The 17,990-nt window shown below is 49.0% G+C and overlaps 1 non-coding gene across 1 annotated transcript; it reads left to right on the forward strand.

Annotated features, from left to right (window-relative positions):
• The first annotated feature begins 12,579 nt into the window (after window positions 1–12,579).
• TRNAS-CGA (transfer RNA serine (anticodon CGA)) lies at window positions 12,580–12,661 on the forward strand. Its single transcript has one exon. It is a non-coding gene; the product is annotated as a tRNA-Ser (tRNA).
• Window positions 12,662–17,990: the final 5,329 nt, after the last annotated feature.

The raw sequence follows: 17,990 nt of genomic DNA on the forward strand, positions 1-17,990 counted from the left end.
ATACACAACTGGGACAACACAGTTTTCAACCCGGGCACCTCAGAAAAATTAAACCTTTTTTTTTTTTTATTGGTTTTTTTTGGTTTTGGTTTTACAACCAATATAGCTATTGTTTTGACGTAATAGCTGGTGGCAGAGTGGCAGCAGAAGGTAATTCTGTGTACCCTGGCAGTGGGAAACACAGACAGACAGCAGCAGCAGGAGGAATGGAGGAGCAGTGTGAGCAGCTATTGTTGTGACGTAATAGCTGGTGGCAGAGTGGCAGCAGACGGTAATTCTGTGTACCCTGGCAGTGGGAAACACAGACAGACAGCAGCAGCAGGAGGAATGGAGGAGCAGTGTGAGTGTGGCAGCAGGTAGGCAGCGTGACATAATAGCCCTGGTACCTAGCGGTGATACCAGGGCTGTAAATAAACACAACAGGAGGTCCCAGACAGCGGTCGTGCAGCCCACATTGTGTCCAATACACAACTGGGACAACACAGTTTTCAACCCGGGCACCTCAGAAAAATTAAACCTTTTTTTTTTTTTATTGGTTTTTTTTGGTTTTGGTTTTACAACCAATATAGCTATTGTTTTGACGTAATAGCTGGTGGCAGAGTGGCAGCAGAAGGTAATTCTGTGTACCCTGGCAGTGGGAAACACAGACAGACAGCAGCAGCAGGAGGAATGGAGGAGCAGTGTGAGCAGCTATTGTTGTGACGTAATAGCTGGTGGCAGAGTGGCAGCAGACGGTAATTCTGTGTACCCTGGCAGTGGGAAACACAGACAGACAGCAGAAGGGCAGTACACAGCAGCAGCCCACTGTAGGTGTGAAATGTGTGGCTGCAGGCGACGTAATAGTCAAAGTGAACCAGGCTGGCTTAGTGAGCAGGAGCCAGGAGGTGGTAAAGGGTGGTAAGGCACATTAACGATGGTACTAAGTTCCGGCAGCCAGTTCATGTCCCCCTCTCGCCGACAACAGGGGCCAGGAACTCGCCTTCCACCCACGCCTGGTTCATCTTGAGAAACGTCAGTCTGTCCACAGACTTGTGAGACAGACGTGAGCGTTTCTCGGTGACCACGCCACCAGCTGCACTGAAGCAGCGCTCGGACAGCACGCTGGAAGGGGGGCAGGACAGCACTTCCAGGGCGTACTGCGCCAGCTCGCTCCAGATCTCCATGCGCTTGACCCAATACTCCATGGGATCAACAGGGGCATCGCTGTCAAGCCCGCTGTAGGACCCCATGTAGTCAGCCACCATGCGGGTCAGGCGCTGGCTGTGACCGGAGGAGGATGCTGCTGCATGCATCTCCTCTCTAGTCACTGCTGCCGGAGCCTCTACAGTCCTGTAGAGCTCGTGGCTGAGAGACTGCAGGTCTGTGGGGCGCTTGCTGCTGCTGGATGCAGGCACCTGCTGCTGCCTCTGTGCTGGCTGCTGGACAGTGGGGGTGGAAGGCTGGGGGAAGGCTTCCTCCAAGCGCTCAACAAGGGCCTGCTGCAAGCTCCTTATTTGTTGCGCTGGGTCTCCTCCTGCAGGCGGCAGGAACTGGCTCAACTTCCCCTTGAGGCGTGGGTCCAACATCATGCTGATCCAGATGTCCTCCCTCTGCTTCATCTGGATCACCCTGGGGTCCCTGCGCAGGCACGTCAGCATGTGCGCTGCCATTGGGAAGAGGCGGGCCACGTCTGCTGGCACATCGACGTCAGTGCTGTCCTCCTCATCCTCCTCCTCTGCTGCCTCATCCTCTCTCCACCCCCGCACCAACTCAGCTGCACTGCGCTGATCCCCCTCATCAGCAGCCAGGTCAGGGACCTCCACCAAGTCCTCCTCCTCCTCCCCCTCAGAGGTGGACTGTGCAGCTGCTTGCCGCTCCTGCTGGTCCAAGGCTGCCGCTCCCTGTGCCAGCAAAGCATCGAGTGCCCTGTTCAGCAGAGAAACCAGGGGCACCCACTCGCAGACCATAGCATGGTCCCTGCTCACCATGTTTGTGGCCTGCAGGAAGGGAGCCAGCACTAAGCACACCTGCTGCATGTGCCTCCAGTCATCATCGGGGACGATGGACGGGATGTTGCTGGTCTTGTCCCTTCTCTGAGCTGCGGAAACAGTGGCCAGGGCAAGGTAGTGGTTGACAGCGTGCTTCTGTTCAACCAGACGCTCCAACATCGCCAGGGTGGAGTTCCAGCGAGTCGGAACGTCAATGATCAGCCGATGGCGTGGCAGATCCAGCTCCTTTTGCACGTCTTCCAGGCTCGCACAGGCTGCAGCCGAGCGCCGGAAGTGACGCACAACGTTCCTTGCCGTTTCCAGCAGCTCGTCCATCCCCTGGTAGGTGCGCAGGAACTTCTGCACCACCAGGTTCAGCACGTGGGCAAGACAGGGGATGTGGGTCAGGTTTCCCCTGTCTATGGCAGCAACCAGATTGGCCCCATTGTCGGACACCACCTCTCCGACTCTGAGGCCTCTGGGGGTCAGCCAAATCCGCTCCTGCTCCTGGAGTTTGGCCAACACGTGGGCTGCCGTCAGCTTGGTCTTGCCAAGGCTGACCAAGTGCAGCAGCGCTTGGCAGTGGCGGGCCTTCACACTGCTGCTGAGGCGGGGGGTTTGGCCAGGTGTGGCGGAGGATGGCAGAGGATCGGAGGAACCCGCTGCAGTTCCCCTGACCCTGCGGGGTGGCACCACCCACTGTGTTGCTGCTGCTGCTGTGCCCGCTGCTGCTCTCCCATCCTCACCCCCTTCCACCAAGCTGACCCAGTGGACAGTGAAGGACAGGTAGCGGCCTGTCCCGAAGCGGCTGCTCCAGGAGTCCATGGTGACGTGGACCCTTTCACCAACCGCGTGCTCCAGCCCTCGCTCCACATTGGCCATCACAAAGCGGTGCAGTGCAGGAATGGCCTTGCGGGCGAAGAAGTGTCTGCTGGGGAGCTGCCAGTCTGGGGCTGCACAAGCAAGCAGCGCCCGCATGTCGCTCCCCTCCTGCACGAGCGTGTACGGCAGGAGTTGGGAGCACATGGCCCGTGCCAGCAAGCCGTTCAGCTGCCGCACGCGACGGCTGCTGGGAGGCAGAGCCCTAACCACCCCCTGGAAGGACTCGCTCAAAAGGCTCTGGCGTGCCTTTTTGCTGGCACGGGAATCAGCAGACGGAGCAGAGGAGGCCACTGAGGACTGGCTGCCAGAACAGGCCTCAGTGTCGGCGGCAGGAGTTGCAGAGGGGGGAGGAGCAGGGCGTTTCCGCACTCCTGCTGGTGCTGCTGGAGGAGCAGGAGGGCGGGTGGCTGCTGTTGCTGCTGCTGCTGCTGAAGGCTGTGCAGTGATGGGATTGGTGCCACTGCCAGCACCAGATGCCTTCAGCCTCTGGAACTCCTCATGCTGGTGGAAGTGTTTCGCAGAAAGGTGGTTGATCAGCGAGCTGGTGCTGAACTTCAAGGGGTCTGCACCTCTGCTCAACTTCCGCTGACAGTGGTTGCAAGTGGCGTACTTGCTGTACACTGTGGGCATGGTGAAAAACCGCCAGATTGGTGACAAAAACATCCCCCTACGGCATGGAAGCGCTGCTGCCTGTTTCCCTGTGGTGGTTGGGGGGGGGGGGGGGTCTTGGGTGCGGCTGGTGGTGGTACTGGCTGATGCTGCTGCTGCTGCTGCTGAGCCTGAGACACCAGCAGGCTGTGGGACGCTGCCAATGCTTGCAATGATGCGCCTCCTTGCAAGGCCCACAACCGCATCCTCCTCCTCCTCCTCAGAGCTGCTGAGGACGACATCCTCTGGATGTGTTGGCACCCAGTCTCTGTCTGTCACCGGGTCATCATCATCATGCCCCTCCTGAAACATGTCCTGCTCTGATGATGACCCCCCAAACTCCTCTGCTGATGCATGGATGGGACGCTTGACTGTCGCCACAGTCTTGCTGTCCAATCCCTCCTCCCCCAAAGTGCCCATCAGCATCTCCTCCTCCAAATCGCCAACAACAGCATTCAATTGACTCATCATGCCTGGGGTCAAAAGAGTGCTGAATGAGAGGTCGGCGACTGACGGTGAACTGGCCTCCTCCCCAGACCCTGCTGGGCGGCTGCTGCGAACAGGGGTGGTGGTGGTGGTGGTGGTGAGGGTGGAGGCCTCGGATGCAGAGCTGATGGCGGGCTGCTCATCCTCCGTCATGAGTTGCACCACAGTGTCTGCATCCTTTTCCTCAATGGGACGTTTCCGACCCGGCTGGAGGAAAATGGGAGCAGGTGCTACACGCTGCTGCTGCTGTGTCTCTGCAGCGTGAGTTGCAGATGCTCCTCCTGGGCGGCGCCCAAGGCGTCCACGGCCAGTGGCTATGGGAGGAATGTTAGCCACTGACGCTGCTGCTGCTGCTGCGGAACTGTGCATGGTGGCGCGCCCGCGGCCGCGGCTTGCCACAATGCTGCTCCCTCTCTTCCTGATTCCCTTGCTGCCCTTCCCCTTGCCCAAACCGCGCTGGCTGCCACTTCCAGACATCTTCAATGTTTTGGGCGTATAGACAAAAGTTTTGTAAAAGGGCGGGTGAAAAGTGGGGTACTTTAATGGAGTGGGTTGGTTGGTGAGGTGACTGAGTGAGTGTCCCCTAGTACAGTAAGTAAGTATTAACAGTCAGGAAGTACAACTAGCAGTTACAATAATCAGTAGTAGTAATCACAAGTAAATTTAGTGTGTGTACACTCAGACAGTGAGTGCACGCACGCAGGAGCTAGTAGCCTATGGACACAGTGACTGAGTGTCCTAGACTCCTAGTACGGTAAGAGTAAGTAAGTAGTAACAGTAAGTAGAACTAACTAATAACAATAATCAATCAGCGATCAGAAGGAAATGGAGTGTGGGTGGTGTGTGTGTACACTCAGACAGTGAGTGCACGCACGCAGGAGCTAGTAGCCTATGGACACAGTGACTGAGTGTCCTAGACTCCTAGTACAGTAAGAGTAAGTAAGTAGTAACAGTAAGTAGAACTAACTAATAACAATAATCAATCAGCGATCAGAAGGAAATGGAGTGTGGGTGGTGTGTGTACACTCAGACAGTGAGTGCACGCACGCAGGAGCTAGTAGCCTATGGACACAGTGACTGGGTGTCCTAGACTCCTAGTACAGTAAGAGTAAGTAAGTAGTAACAGTAAGTAGTAGAACTAACTAATAACAATAATCAATCAGCGATCAGAAGGAAATGGAGTGTGGGTGGTGTGTGTACACTCAGACAGTGAGTGCACGCACGCAGGAGCTAGTAGCCTATGGACACAGTGACTGAGTGTCCTAGACTCCTAGTACAGTAAGTAGTAACAGTAAGTAGTAGAACTAACTAATAACAATAATCAATCAGCGATCAGAAGGAAATGGAGTGTGGGTGGTGTGTGTACACTCAGACAGTGAGTGCACGCACGCAGGAGCTAGTAGCCTATGGACACAGTGACTGAGTGTCCTAGACTCCTAGTACAGTAAGAGTAAGTAAGTAGTAACAGTAAGTAGAACTAACTAATAACAATAATCAATCAGCGATCAGAAGGAAATGGAGTGTGGGTGGTGTGTGTACACTCAGACAGTGAGTGCACGCACGCAGGAGCTAGTAGCCTATGGACACAGTGACTGGGTGTCCTAGACTCCTAGTACAGTAAGAGTAAGTAAGTAGTAACAGTAAGTAGTAGAACTAACTAATAACAATAATCAATCAGCGATCAGAAGGAAATGGAGTGTGGGTGGTGTGTGTACACTCAGACAGTGAGTGCACGCACGCAGGAGCTAGTAGCCTATGGACACAGTGACTGAGTGTCCTAGACTCCTAGTACAGTAAGTAGTAACAGTAAGTAGTAGAACTAACTAATAACAATAATCAATCAGCGATCAGAAGGAAATGGAGTGTGGGTGGTGTGTGTACACTCAGACAGTGAGTGCACGCACGCAGGAGCTAGTAGCCTATGGACACAGTGACTGAGTGTCCTAGACTCCTAGTACAGTAAGAGTAAGTAAGTAGTAACAGTAAGTAGAACTAACTAATAACAATAATCAATCAGCGATCAGAAGGAAATGGAGTGTGGGTGGTGTGTGTACACTCAGACAGTGAGTGCACGCACGCAGGAGCTAGTAGCCTATGGACACAGTGACTGGGTGTCCTAGACTCCTAGTACAGTAAGAGTAAGTAAGTAGTAACAGTAAGTAGTAGAACTAACTAATAACAATAATCAATCAGCGATCAGAAGGAAATGGAGTGTGGGTGGTGTGTGTACACTCAGACAGTGAGTGCACGCACGCAGGAGCTAGTAGCCTATGGACACAGTGACTGAGTGTCCTAGACTCCTAGTACAGTAAGTAGTAACAGTAAGTAGTAGAACTAACTAATAACAATAATCAATCAGCGATCAGAAGGAAATGGAGTGTGGGTGGTGTGTGTACACTCAGACAGTGAGTGCACGCACGCAGGAGCTAGTAGCCTATGGACACAGTGACTGAGTGTCCTAGACTCCTAGTACAGTAAGAGTAAGTAAGTAGTAACAGTAAGTAGAACTAACTAATAACAATAATCAATCAGCGATCAGAAGGAAATGGAGTGTGGGTGTGTGTACACTCAGACAGTGAGTGCACGCACGCAGGAGCTAGTAGCCTATGAACACAGTGACTGAGTGTCCTAGACTCCTAGTACAGTAAGAGTAAGTAGTAACAGTAAGTAGAACTAACTAATTACAATAATCAATCAGCGATCAGAAGGAAATAGAGTGTGTGTTGTGTGTGTACACTCAGACAGTGAGTGCGCACACGCAGGAGCTAGTAGCCTATATGAACAGTGACAGTGAGTGTCCCTACGGGTACAGTAAGAGTAAGTAGTAAGTAAGTACAACTAACAATAATCAATCAGTAATCAGAAGGAAATAGAGTGTGTGTACACACAGACAGTGAGTGAGTGCACACACGCAGGAGCTAGCTAGTAGCCTATAAACAGTGACAGTCAGTGAGTGTCCTACTCCTAGTACAGTATAACTACAATACTATTAGTAAAGGACAGCAGAAATACTGGTATAGATGATGAGAGAAATAAACAGAGGACAGCTGCCCACAGAGGCAAGGCCCCCCTGAGGCCTAAACCTGTAAGCTTGCAGCAGCTGCCTGTCTCTAATGTAACACACAAGCTACTAACTAAAATACAATGTCTATCTAAATAACAACAATACAGGTGTATATGGCAGGTGTAGGTGAGCAAAAACGCTAGGTAAATGAACACAATAGAGCACTTGCTAAGCCAAAGCACAAAGGAGCAGATCTCTCTCTGTACAAGTCTCAGGCAAGCATGGAAAACCCGAACATGGCGGCCGCTATTTATAGGGTAGGGGCTGGCCAGGGTCCCCCTCTGTGATTGGCTGCCGTCAGAGGGCCTGGGAGCCCTCTGATTGGCTCTAAGCACATCAATCTGGGCTATGACGCTATTCGAGCTCGGTACCGAGCTCGAATAGCGCCGGTTTGCTCGAATAGCTCGAATAGTGAATGGGCTATTCGAGTGTTCTCGAATAGCCCATTCGAATAGCTACAGCTATTCGGAGCTCGAATACCGAGCTCGAATAGCTGAAAAAGAGCTCGAATATTCGAGCTACTCGAATATTCGAGCTCTGCTGAGCACCACTACCTATCACATTATTTAGTAACGTTTAGGGCCCTCTCCCACTAGCTGACATGTGCACGAACCCGATTTTTTGCACGAGTTACATATCTCCCAACTGTCCCTCTTTTGGAGGGACAGTCCCTCTTTGGGAGCCCTGTCCAGGGCCGGGCCGAGGCATAGGCTGGAGAGGCTCCAGCCTCAGGGCGCAGTGTAGGAGGGGGCGCAGAATTCATTCAGCTGTCATTCCTAATTGTGTATGAAGCAGAGAGAAATAAGAAAAGGGGATACATAGCAGTGACTGCAAGCCAGATAACTAGAGATTAAGGTGTTGGAGAGGTTGTGGGCCCTGTGGCACCTCTTAGTCTAACAGCAATCAGTGTGTGACGGCTGGGGTGGGAGGGATGGAAGGGCGCACTTTGGTGTCTCAGCCTTGGGTGCTGGAGGACCTTGTCCCGGCTCTGGCCCTGTCCCTCTTTCCTCCTCATTTGTCCCTCTTTCAGGACTTTGTCCCTCTTTCTATGTAAATATATATATATATATATATATATATATATATATATATATATCTACTAAAAATGTGTTTGATTGACTCTAAACTTTATTCCCATCCTTTCAATTGATATATCACTAATTTTAAAATGTTAATATGAAGGAAAATGGACCAGGATAGAAAGGACCAGTGTGGTTTGAATTATAAAACAACATATTTTTCTTATGACATCTTTATGGTTTGCGTGACTAGTGGTGTGTCAGGGGCGTAATTAGGGGTGTGGCTTAAGTGTCCCTCTTTCTCATCTCAAAAAGTTGGGAGGTATGAAGTTACGATGCACGGCATAACGACGGGCTTCAACATATATCAGAGGCACTTGTTCTAATTCAACTGTCAGAAATCGATTGCGTTGAGCAATTAAATGACCCCGGAGGAGGCGGTACACGTAACGCTCTGGAACTTTTTAAAGAGAACCTGTAATAAAAAAAAATCCCTCTGAAGATACCTTGAGAGGGGAAGCCTGGGGGAATCCAGCGCTGGCTCCCCCAAAAGTTTCCAGACATAGCCTGACAAACACTACGCAGGCGCGGCAATACTAACCTACCGCAATCCTGCACAGACGCAGTAGCGGCTCTTCCTTTGGGCTACAGCGGAAATAGATCGATTCGCTTTACTGCACAGGTGCAAAAGACTCGAGCCTGCGCAGTAGAGCAGATACAATCAGGCTTGGCTATTTCCGCCTCAGCCCGAACGAAGAGCTCGTGGTAGGTAAATATTTACTTCGCTGCTGTTCGGGGGTCGTAGCGCTGGATTGCCGGGACGGAGGAGGGTTGGGGGAAGCCTCCGTCCCGGCAATCCCCCCCCCCCCCCTTTTTTTGGGGGTTACACGTTTTCTTTATCCAATGTGAACGGTAACATGAAAGTCAATAGACTTTCATGTTGCCTTGCTTATCGAATCTTATGTGTGGTCCATCGGAACTGATGCCACCACTGCACCTAATGTGAAAGGAGCCTTATAAATAATGTATACAGGGGAAGGATATTACTTTGTGCTGTACAATTAAGCCCATACATCACTCGATTTTCCATCGAAAGATTAAGCTATTGACTTTATTGTGCAATTGCTATGTATGTCAAAGGTAATAGTGGGAATAAAATATTTTTTTAAAAAAAGACCTTGTAGTTGTAGAGAAAATCGGTTTTAAAAAAGCAAAGGAAAAATGTTTTTTCGAAATCATAAAAATGACAATTTCAAAACTATTTTTCCTTAGTTTCTAAACTGTCTTTTAGAAAAATAATTTTTTTGACTTGTTCCCACTATCCTCTTAGGATACGTGGCAATTCTGGTTACAATAGCGGAGAAAGCTAAGATGGCGCCTGGCAGGTAGCCATGGCCACAGGGCTCCGGCTCACATCACTCTTTTTTCACTCCTCTTCCCTTGGAGCCACGGCCAAACTGCTCTGGTGGTCTCCCTCTAGCTCCGCCACACCATCGGGCTGATGAGAGACATTCTAGTACCCCGGGGTCCTGACACCATGTCACTAGCGCTGAGGTCCGGCGCACCACGTGGTCAGCTCAGCTGACGACCCATGTGGCGCCGGTGCTCCAACACTTTATCCTACACGTCGAATTAACCTACATCCCATAGACTTTTACTATCCCTTCCCCTCCCCCAACCCTAACCCTAATCCTCCTGGTATACGTTTGACAGTGGATGTAGGCAAATTCGACCCTACACGTCGAATTAACCTACATCCCATAGACTTTTACTATCCCTTCCCCTCCCCCAACCCTAACCCTAATCCTCCTGGTATACTTTTGACAGTGGATGTAGGCAAATTCGACGTGTAGGTTATCACGTCGGAACACCGGCCCCAGCTGCTCCGCACCACCGCTGCTGCCTTCTTCATCACCGCTGCCTGGGAACTCCTCGCAGCCTGGAGACGTGATGCTGCTCCGGAGGATCTGGTCCCTGCCGTCCCCGCTCCAGTAGTCAACTGCTACTGCCTGGGGACATTGTGCATCCAGCATGGCATGCGGGAGTCCGGGCTCGCCCTCACTGCTGACAGAGCCTCCTCCTGTGATGAACCACGTGGCTTCCACACCGCTGTGGCCAAGGGATCCAGGATGCGTCCATTAAAGGTACAGGGGCTGCTCCACCGCCGTGAATACGCCAGACATCGCTGCCACAGCTGCCTGAACACACTGCAGCTATCACACATCAGGTCAACTTGCCTGCCAACACACCATCCAGGAGCCCTCTGCTGGAAGCCATCATCTGCCTCTGCCAGGCCGCCTGGGATCCAGCCTTTTTGCTTTTTTTGGCCAACTAGCAGCTCCTTGTTTTCATCAGCTCAATCCAGAAGGTAGGCAGGTCGGTCCCTTTCCAACTGGATCATTGAACTCGCTCGCTCTTAACACCTAGGTAGGTGAAGGCCACTCACCACAGCAGTCACTGGTTTCTCTGATCCCCTCTGTCCCTGGATCATGGCCTTGTGGCTACTCCACACACACCATAATAGGCCGCAAAGTCAACATACTCGGAAGGGTCCATGCAGTTTGCCCTGCTCACCTATGGCTAGACCCACGCACATGATCCAGGACTCACTACATGCAGCCAAAGGGGTTAGGGCAGGACCAGGACACTAAGGGCCCTTTTCCACTAGAGCGATTGTGATTGCTGAATCGCAAAATCGCAAATCGCTAGTGATTTTTAAATCGCTAGGGTTGTTACTTTATCATAGAAAGCATGAGAAGTATTTTCCACTACAGTGATTCGATTTGGAAATCGCTAATCGCAAATCGCAATCGCTTGCTGGAGCGATTTTTACAATGATAATACAATGCAAATGAAAATCGCAAATCGCAATCGCATAACAGAATTAATGAAAAATCGCAATCGCAATCACTGGCGTTTGTGATTTGTGATTGCGATTGCTAGTGGAAAAGGACCCTAACAAGCCAGAGTACAGTGGAATCCAAAGGGGACTCAGTTCACTGTTTTCACCTTCTCTCTTTTTTTTCTACTATATCTTTCCTCTCTCTCTCTTCCTGGGTCAGACCATGGGGCATCTGATTCACAAATATCGCTACAGAAGCGTTTTTGAGTGCCATAGACGGCAACGGATCACCCCCCTGGTCCTTCCCCTGGGTCCATCTTATATGTATCCTCCTGTCTATGCTTTTGTCTTATTCCTGTATATGCAATGTATCTACTGTATGTATCTGTATGTACCTGTATGCACTGTATATACTCTGTAACAACTGTAAATCTAGTGTATGCACTTTTATGTGACTGTACCATCACGGACCCTGCTTGTGCCAAAACCAATTCCGGGTACAACTCTTGTTGTACATGGCGAAATAAACATGATTCTGATTTTGAATAGCATGAATGCTGGCTTTGTTAGTAACTGGCATGAAATTACATGAAAATGACATGAAATTGTGAAATTACAGTTCCTGATTATGTTACCATAGGACATTAATTAGGTTTTTCACTAAAATATTGCATCACAATTTCAAATCGTAATTCTGAACTGATTTTTTTCCCCGGGGTTCGTTTTAAGGTGCTTATAAGCAATTACTGCTGTCTGCATGGATTGGGCCACAGATCAGCATCAAATGCTAGACTGTTGCTATGGAGGCGGGGGGTGGTGGTCAAGAGATGATGTTAAGATACGCAATGGAATGATTTTGAGCGGAAGAGGTTAGGACAGGGCCTAACTAGAATTTGGCCCCCCAGAAAAACCCTGCCCCCCAACAAGATTGCAGTAATTAGATAGCCTGTGTGTGCAGTAATGTTGAAAACCTTCATACGGAGTTTGAGGAAACTGGTGCCTAAGCAAAGTATCATAGTTTTTTGGCAGTAATACTGAAAACTGTATACACCGGATTTAAAGAAAACCTGTATTAAAAAAAAGTTCCCCTGGGGGGTACTCACCTCAGTAGGGGGAAGCCTCTGAACCCTTTCGAGACTCCCCCCGTCCTCCTGTGTCCCACCGCGGTCTCGCTGCAGCCCCCGGAACGCATAGGCGACAGCCTGTGCAATATTTACCTTTTCAGGCTCCAGCGGGGGCGCTGTTGCGGCTCTTCTGACGGAGATAGGTGAAAATAGCCAATCTCCGTCGGGTCCGCTCTACTGCGCAGGCGCAGGAGACTTGCGCCTGCGCAGTAGAGCGGCCCGACGGAGATCGGCTATTTTCGCCTATCTCCGTGGGAAGAGCGGATACTGCGCCTGCGCTGGAGCCCGAAAAGGTAAATATTTACATCGCCGCCGCTCCGGGAGGATTTTCTCCGCCACCGTGGGACCGAGGAGGACGGGGGAAGCCACAATAGGATCCGGAGGCTTCCCCCACCCAAGGTGAGTACACCCCAGGCTTTTTTTCGTTACAAATTTTCTTTAAGAAAACAGCTGTTTCCAGAGTACCTGAAGCCACCCCACGTCTAGCAAAATGTTTCTGGAAGTGACAAAGTATTTTTTAAAGTGTAATTTGTACAGCAGAAAGCAAGCTGTGATGGCCGAGTGGTTAAGGCGTTGGACTCGAAATCCAATGGGATATTCCTGCGCAGGTTCAAATCCTGCTCACAGCGCTCTGGGTATTTTAATAGCAATCAGACCTAAACAATAGATAGATGAAGTTGGGACCAACAGGAGGCACTAGATAAGTCCTACACTAAGGGCTGGTCCACATTGGGGCGATTCTTCAGCGCTTTGCTGATCACCGGCAATCAGCAAAGTACTGCTACAACGTATCCCTATGGATACATTCACACTGTAGCAGTTTCAATCAATTGCAAATGCGCTGCATGCAGTGTTTTGGGGGCGATCGCTCTGTGATTCTTGTTCTATTGAACGGGAATCATAAGCGCAAATCGCGCTGAATCGTAGGATTTTGCATACAAATCGCAATCGCTGAGCCGAACGTGATCGCAGACAAAGCGCCGAGTGTGAACTGGCCCTGTGTGAATTGGCCCTAATTGTTGGTGAATAAATTCAATATTTTGCAGTATTTAAACAAACATGGAATTAGCTGAGGTCTGAAGTGGTACATTGCAATAAGTTGCAATAAGACTCCCCCTAACATGTTGAGTGAAAAACACAAGGATCCGTTGTCCTTACTGCCATAATTCCAACACTAAAACTACACAAAGCAATCCGTTTTCAGAAGATTGGATCATTGTAATCAAAACTGTCTAAAATCTTCTTCTGAATTCAGATTAAATTCTAAAAAAGTGTCTTGCATTTCTAAGAAATGATGACAAATTGATTGTTTTATGACTGAACGAGCATTCAAATCTGATGATGATCGGTGGTGTGATTCGAGTTCAAATTAGAAATGATTGCTCAGAGATTGAAAAGTGTGTGTCCAATTTTGTGTTGTCTACTTTTCTGAAAGACTAACCCATCTGATAACAAAATAGTGTTTAACACATAATCTGTGTAAAGTGTGTGCATTACTCATCTACATATAAAATAGCTGTTCGAATTTACAGTGGTTTGCAAAAGTATTCGGCCCCCTTGAAGTTTTCCACATTTTGTCACATTACTGCCACAAACATGAATCAATTTTTTTAGAATTCCACGTGAAAGACCAATACAAAGTGGTGTACATGTGAGAAGTGGAACGAAAATCATACATGATTCCAAACATTTTTTTTTTAAATAACTGCAAAATAGGGTGTGCGTAATTATTCAGCCCCCTGAGTCAATACTTTGTAGAACCACCTTTTGCTGCAATTACAGCTGCCAGTCTTTTAGGGTATGTCTCTACCAGCTTTGCACATCTAGGGACTGAAATCCTTGCCCATTCTTCTTTGCAAAACAGCTCCAGCTCAGTCAGATTAGATGGACAACGTTTGTGAACAGATAGGGTAAAGTCGGAGGCGCCCGTGACAAGTAGCTGGTGTGTTGTGCAGTTCAATCGATAGATACTGGCTAACAGCCACGCTGGTAGTAATGTATAATATATATGTATAAAGGATGGTCCTACCTTAATTAAAGCAGTCCATCCACTAGATAGTATAAAGAAAATTTAGCTTTATTGGGCACTTTAATAGTGACAACGCGTTTCGCGGAACAACCGCTTCCTCAGGTCAAGTGATGTGCCCTTTCACTAGCTACCAAATGAACTCATTTGGTAGCTAGTGAAAGGGCACATCACTTGACCTGAGGAAGCGGTTGTTCCGCGAAACGCGTTGTCACTATTAAAGTGCCCAATAAAGCTAAATTTTCTTTATACTATCTAGTGGATGGACTGCTTTAATTAAGGTAGGACCATCCTTTATACATATATATTATACATTACTACCAGCGTGGCTGTTAGCCAGTATCTATCGATTGAACTGCACAACACACCAGCTACTTGTCACGGGCGCCTCCGACTTTACCCTATCTGATGTTATACCCCAATCTGGGGTTACCACTTTGGCAAGTGGATTTTTTGAAGGAGCAGCGACCTTCCAAGGACAAGGCCGAGCAGGGACGGTACTTCCCTGCATGCACATCAAGTGGTTGCCTGTTTCGCAACCCAATTTTGTGAGTATAACTATATAAGAATTTTTTTTGAAAAAACCATCTAAGACTCACAATATTGCACTAGATCGGGCTCCTGGTTCTTCCTCCCGCCCCTTTTTCTACCCCATTACAGTTGTAACGTTTGTGAACAGCAGTTTTCAGATCTTGCCACAGATTCTCGATTGGATTTAGATCTGGACTTTGGTTGGGCCATTCTAAAGCTACGTACACACATGCGACAACGATCGTTCGTTGTCAACGATGAACGAACTTTTAATTGGCGAAAGAACGACCTAAGTAAAGTTAGTTTTAAAAGGTGTGTAACGATCACATCGTTAGAACGAACGTTACATCACGTAAAAGCACCTATTGCGCCTGCGCATAAAAATGAGAAGTTTCATGGAGAAATAGCGAAATGCGCATGTCAAGCCTAGTACGAACAACCTTTTCCAACAATGTACTACTTTTGCAAACGATCGTCGTTGGGAAAAATCCTCCAAGCTAGATCGTTCGTTTTTAACGATCTAGCTCGTCCGTCGTTAGACTTAATGGTCGTTGGCTGCTTTTTTTTAAACGATCGTCGTTTGAAATGATCGGGGAACGATCGTTTCAAACGACTATAGTCGCATGTGTGTACGCACCTTAACACATGGATATGTTTTGTTTTAAACCATTCCATTGTTGCCCTGGTATTATGTTTAGGGTCGTTGTCCTGCTGGAAGGTGAACCTCTGCCCCAGTCTCAAGTCTTTTGCAGATTCCAAGAGGTTTTCTTCCAAGTTTGCCCTGTATTTGGCTCCATCCATCTTCCCATCAACTCTGACCAGCTTCCCTGTCCCTGCTGAAGAGATGCACCCCCCGAGCATGATTCTTCCACCACCATATTTGACAGTGGGAATGGTGTGTTCAGAGTGATGTGCAGTGTTAGTTTTCCACCACACATAGCGTTTTGCATTTTGGCCAAAAAGTTCAATTTTTGTCTCATCTGACCAGAGCACCTTCTTCCACATGCTTGCTGTGTCCCCCACATGGCTTGTGGCAAACTGCAAACGGGACTTCTTATGCTTTTCTGTTAACAATGGCTTTCTTCTTGCCACTCTTCCATAAAGGCCAACTTTGTACAGCGCATGAATAATAGTTGTCCTATGGACAGATTCCCCCACCTGAGCTGTAGATCTCTGCAGCTCGTCCAGAGTCACCATGGGCCTCTTGACTGCATTTCTGATCAGCGCTCTCCTTGTTCGGCCTGTGAGTTTAGGTGGATGGCCTTGTCTTGGTAGGTTTACAGTTGTGCCATACTCCTTCCATTTCTGAATGATCGTTTGAACAGTGCTCCATGGGATGTTCAAGACTTTGGAAATCTTTTTGTAGCCTAAGCCTGCTTTAAATTTCTCAATAACTTGATCCCTGACCTGTCTGGTGTGTTCTTTGAACTTCATGGTGTTGTTGCTCCCAATATTCTCTTAGACAACCTCTGAGGCCGTCACAGAGCAGCTGTATTTGTACTGACATTAGATTACACACAGGTGCACTCTATTTAGTCATTAGCACTCATCAGACAATGTCTATGGGCAACTGACTGCACTCAGACCAAAGGGGGCTGAATAATTATGCACACCCCACTTTGCCGTTATTTATTTGTAGAAAATGTTTGGAATCATGTATGATTTTTGTCCCACTTCTCACATGTACACCACTTTGTATTGGTCTTTCATGTAGAATTCCAATAAAATTGATTCATGTTTGTGGCAGTAATATGACAAAATGTGGAAAACTTAAAGGGGGCCCGAATACTCTGACATAGGCTACCTTGGTTAAAATCTTGGCTCTTCCTGTTTCAGTAGGCCAGCACCTATTCAGTAAGGAGTTCTTGGTCAAGACTCCCTAACACTGCTACTGCCTACTGAATGCGCTCAAGTTGCAGCCTCACCAGCGCTTTGACTCCGACAGGAGAAAAGAGCCATACAAATATTGGAATTTACTTGTCTACAAAAAGTTAAAAGAAGCATCAATGCAAAATGGTGGTCAGGCAACATGTCCCCTGCATTCAGCTTTGCACTCATTGCTGCCATGTGTTCGCAAGTAATTGGTGTTTTATCAGCGCAGCCCACATGATTACATGTTCTACATGGCAGGATACAAGCAGTGCCGTACTTTTCCTCTATCTGGGATTCAACTGTATCTTTTGTCCGTACTGAATACACTTTGTAGTTCTGGCTTCATCCATGCCAGCCGCTTTCTTTATCTAGAGCACCAATGCGAGAGTGTGTCTGGGCCTTTAGAGTTTTTGGTTTAAAGGGCAGTTAAGGTCCTCCAAGTTCAGCAGAGATGGGAAACACCACAGCAGGGGCAGTGGCGGAACTACAATACATTGCCCCCCCCCCAGTGAAACTGGGGCACACCAAATGTTCACACCCCTTCCCCTGCCTCCCCTTGGTGCCCTTAATGGCCATCATGATCTTCACACCCATAACAAGTGTAGCCACAAAAACACCTGATCTTAAAGGGATACTGTAGGGGGGTCGGGGGAAAATGAGTTGAAGTTACCCAGGGCTTCTAATGGCCCCCTGCAGACATCCTGTGCCCGCACAGCCACTCACCGATGCTCCGGCCCCGCCTCCAGTTCACTGCTGGAATTTCAGACTTTAAAGTCTGAAAACCACTGTGCCTGCGTAGCCGTGTTCTCGCTCCCGCTGATGTCACCAGGAGTGCACTGCGCAATCGCAGACCATACTGGGCCTGCGCAGTACACTCCTCAGCGGGAGTGAGGACACGGCAACGCAGGCACAGTGGTTTTCAGACTTTAAAGTCTGAAATTCCAGCAGTGAACCGGAGGCGGGGCCGGAGCATCGGCGAGTGCCTGTGCGGCCACAGGATGTCTGCGGGGGACCATTAGAAGCCCCGGGTAACTTCAACTCATTTTCCCCTGACCCCCCCCCCCCCCTACAGTATCCCTTTAAAGACAGTCCCCTGTATCGGAGTAAGGAAAGGTTAGTAGTTGCAACCCCCCCCCCCCCCCCCCCGAAGCTCTGGGCCCCCATGTGATAGGAGGAGCTTCTCCCCTCTAGTTAGGCCACTGAGCTGGGGTATTACTTGTCTGATTGGGCTTCGGACGGTAATAAAATTGGGGGTAGGTTTTAATTCTAGGAATGTCTCCTCCAAGTATTCTGCTCTCCTGGGAAGCAGGCAGGATCTCCCAACCCTCAAGACCTTTTTGTAACTTTATGAAAATGAACACTCGGCTCAGACAAACACCCACATTTATGCATGGGCCAACCAAATACATCTCTTGATGATTATGGCGTTATAAGTGTGAACTGCAATGGAGACTGGACATAGGGGCTTGATTCACAAAAGAGTGCCAACTGTTAGCACGGTCGTTTTCACGAAAATTTTTGTGTTTGCG

Source organism: Hyperolius riggenbachi, chromosome 3, assembly GCF_040937935.1.
Source record: "Hyperolius riggenbachi isolate aHypRig1 chromosome 3, aHypRig1.pri, whole genome shotgun sequence".
Taxonomy (NCBI): domain Eukaryota; kingdom Metazoa; phylum Chordata; class Amphibia; order Anura; family Hyperoliidae; genus Hyperolius; species Hyperolius riggenbachi.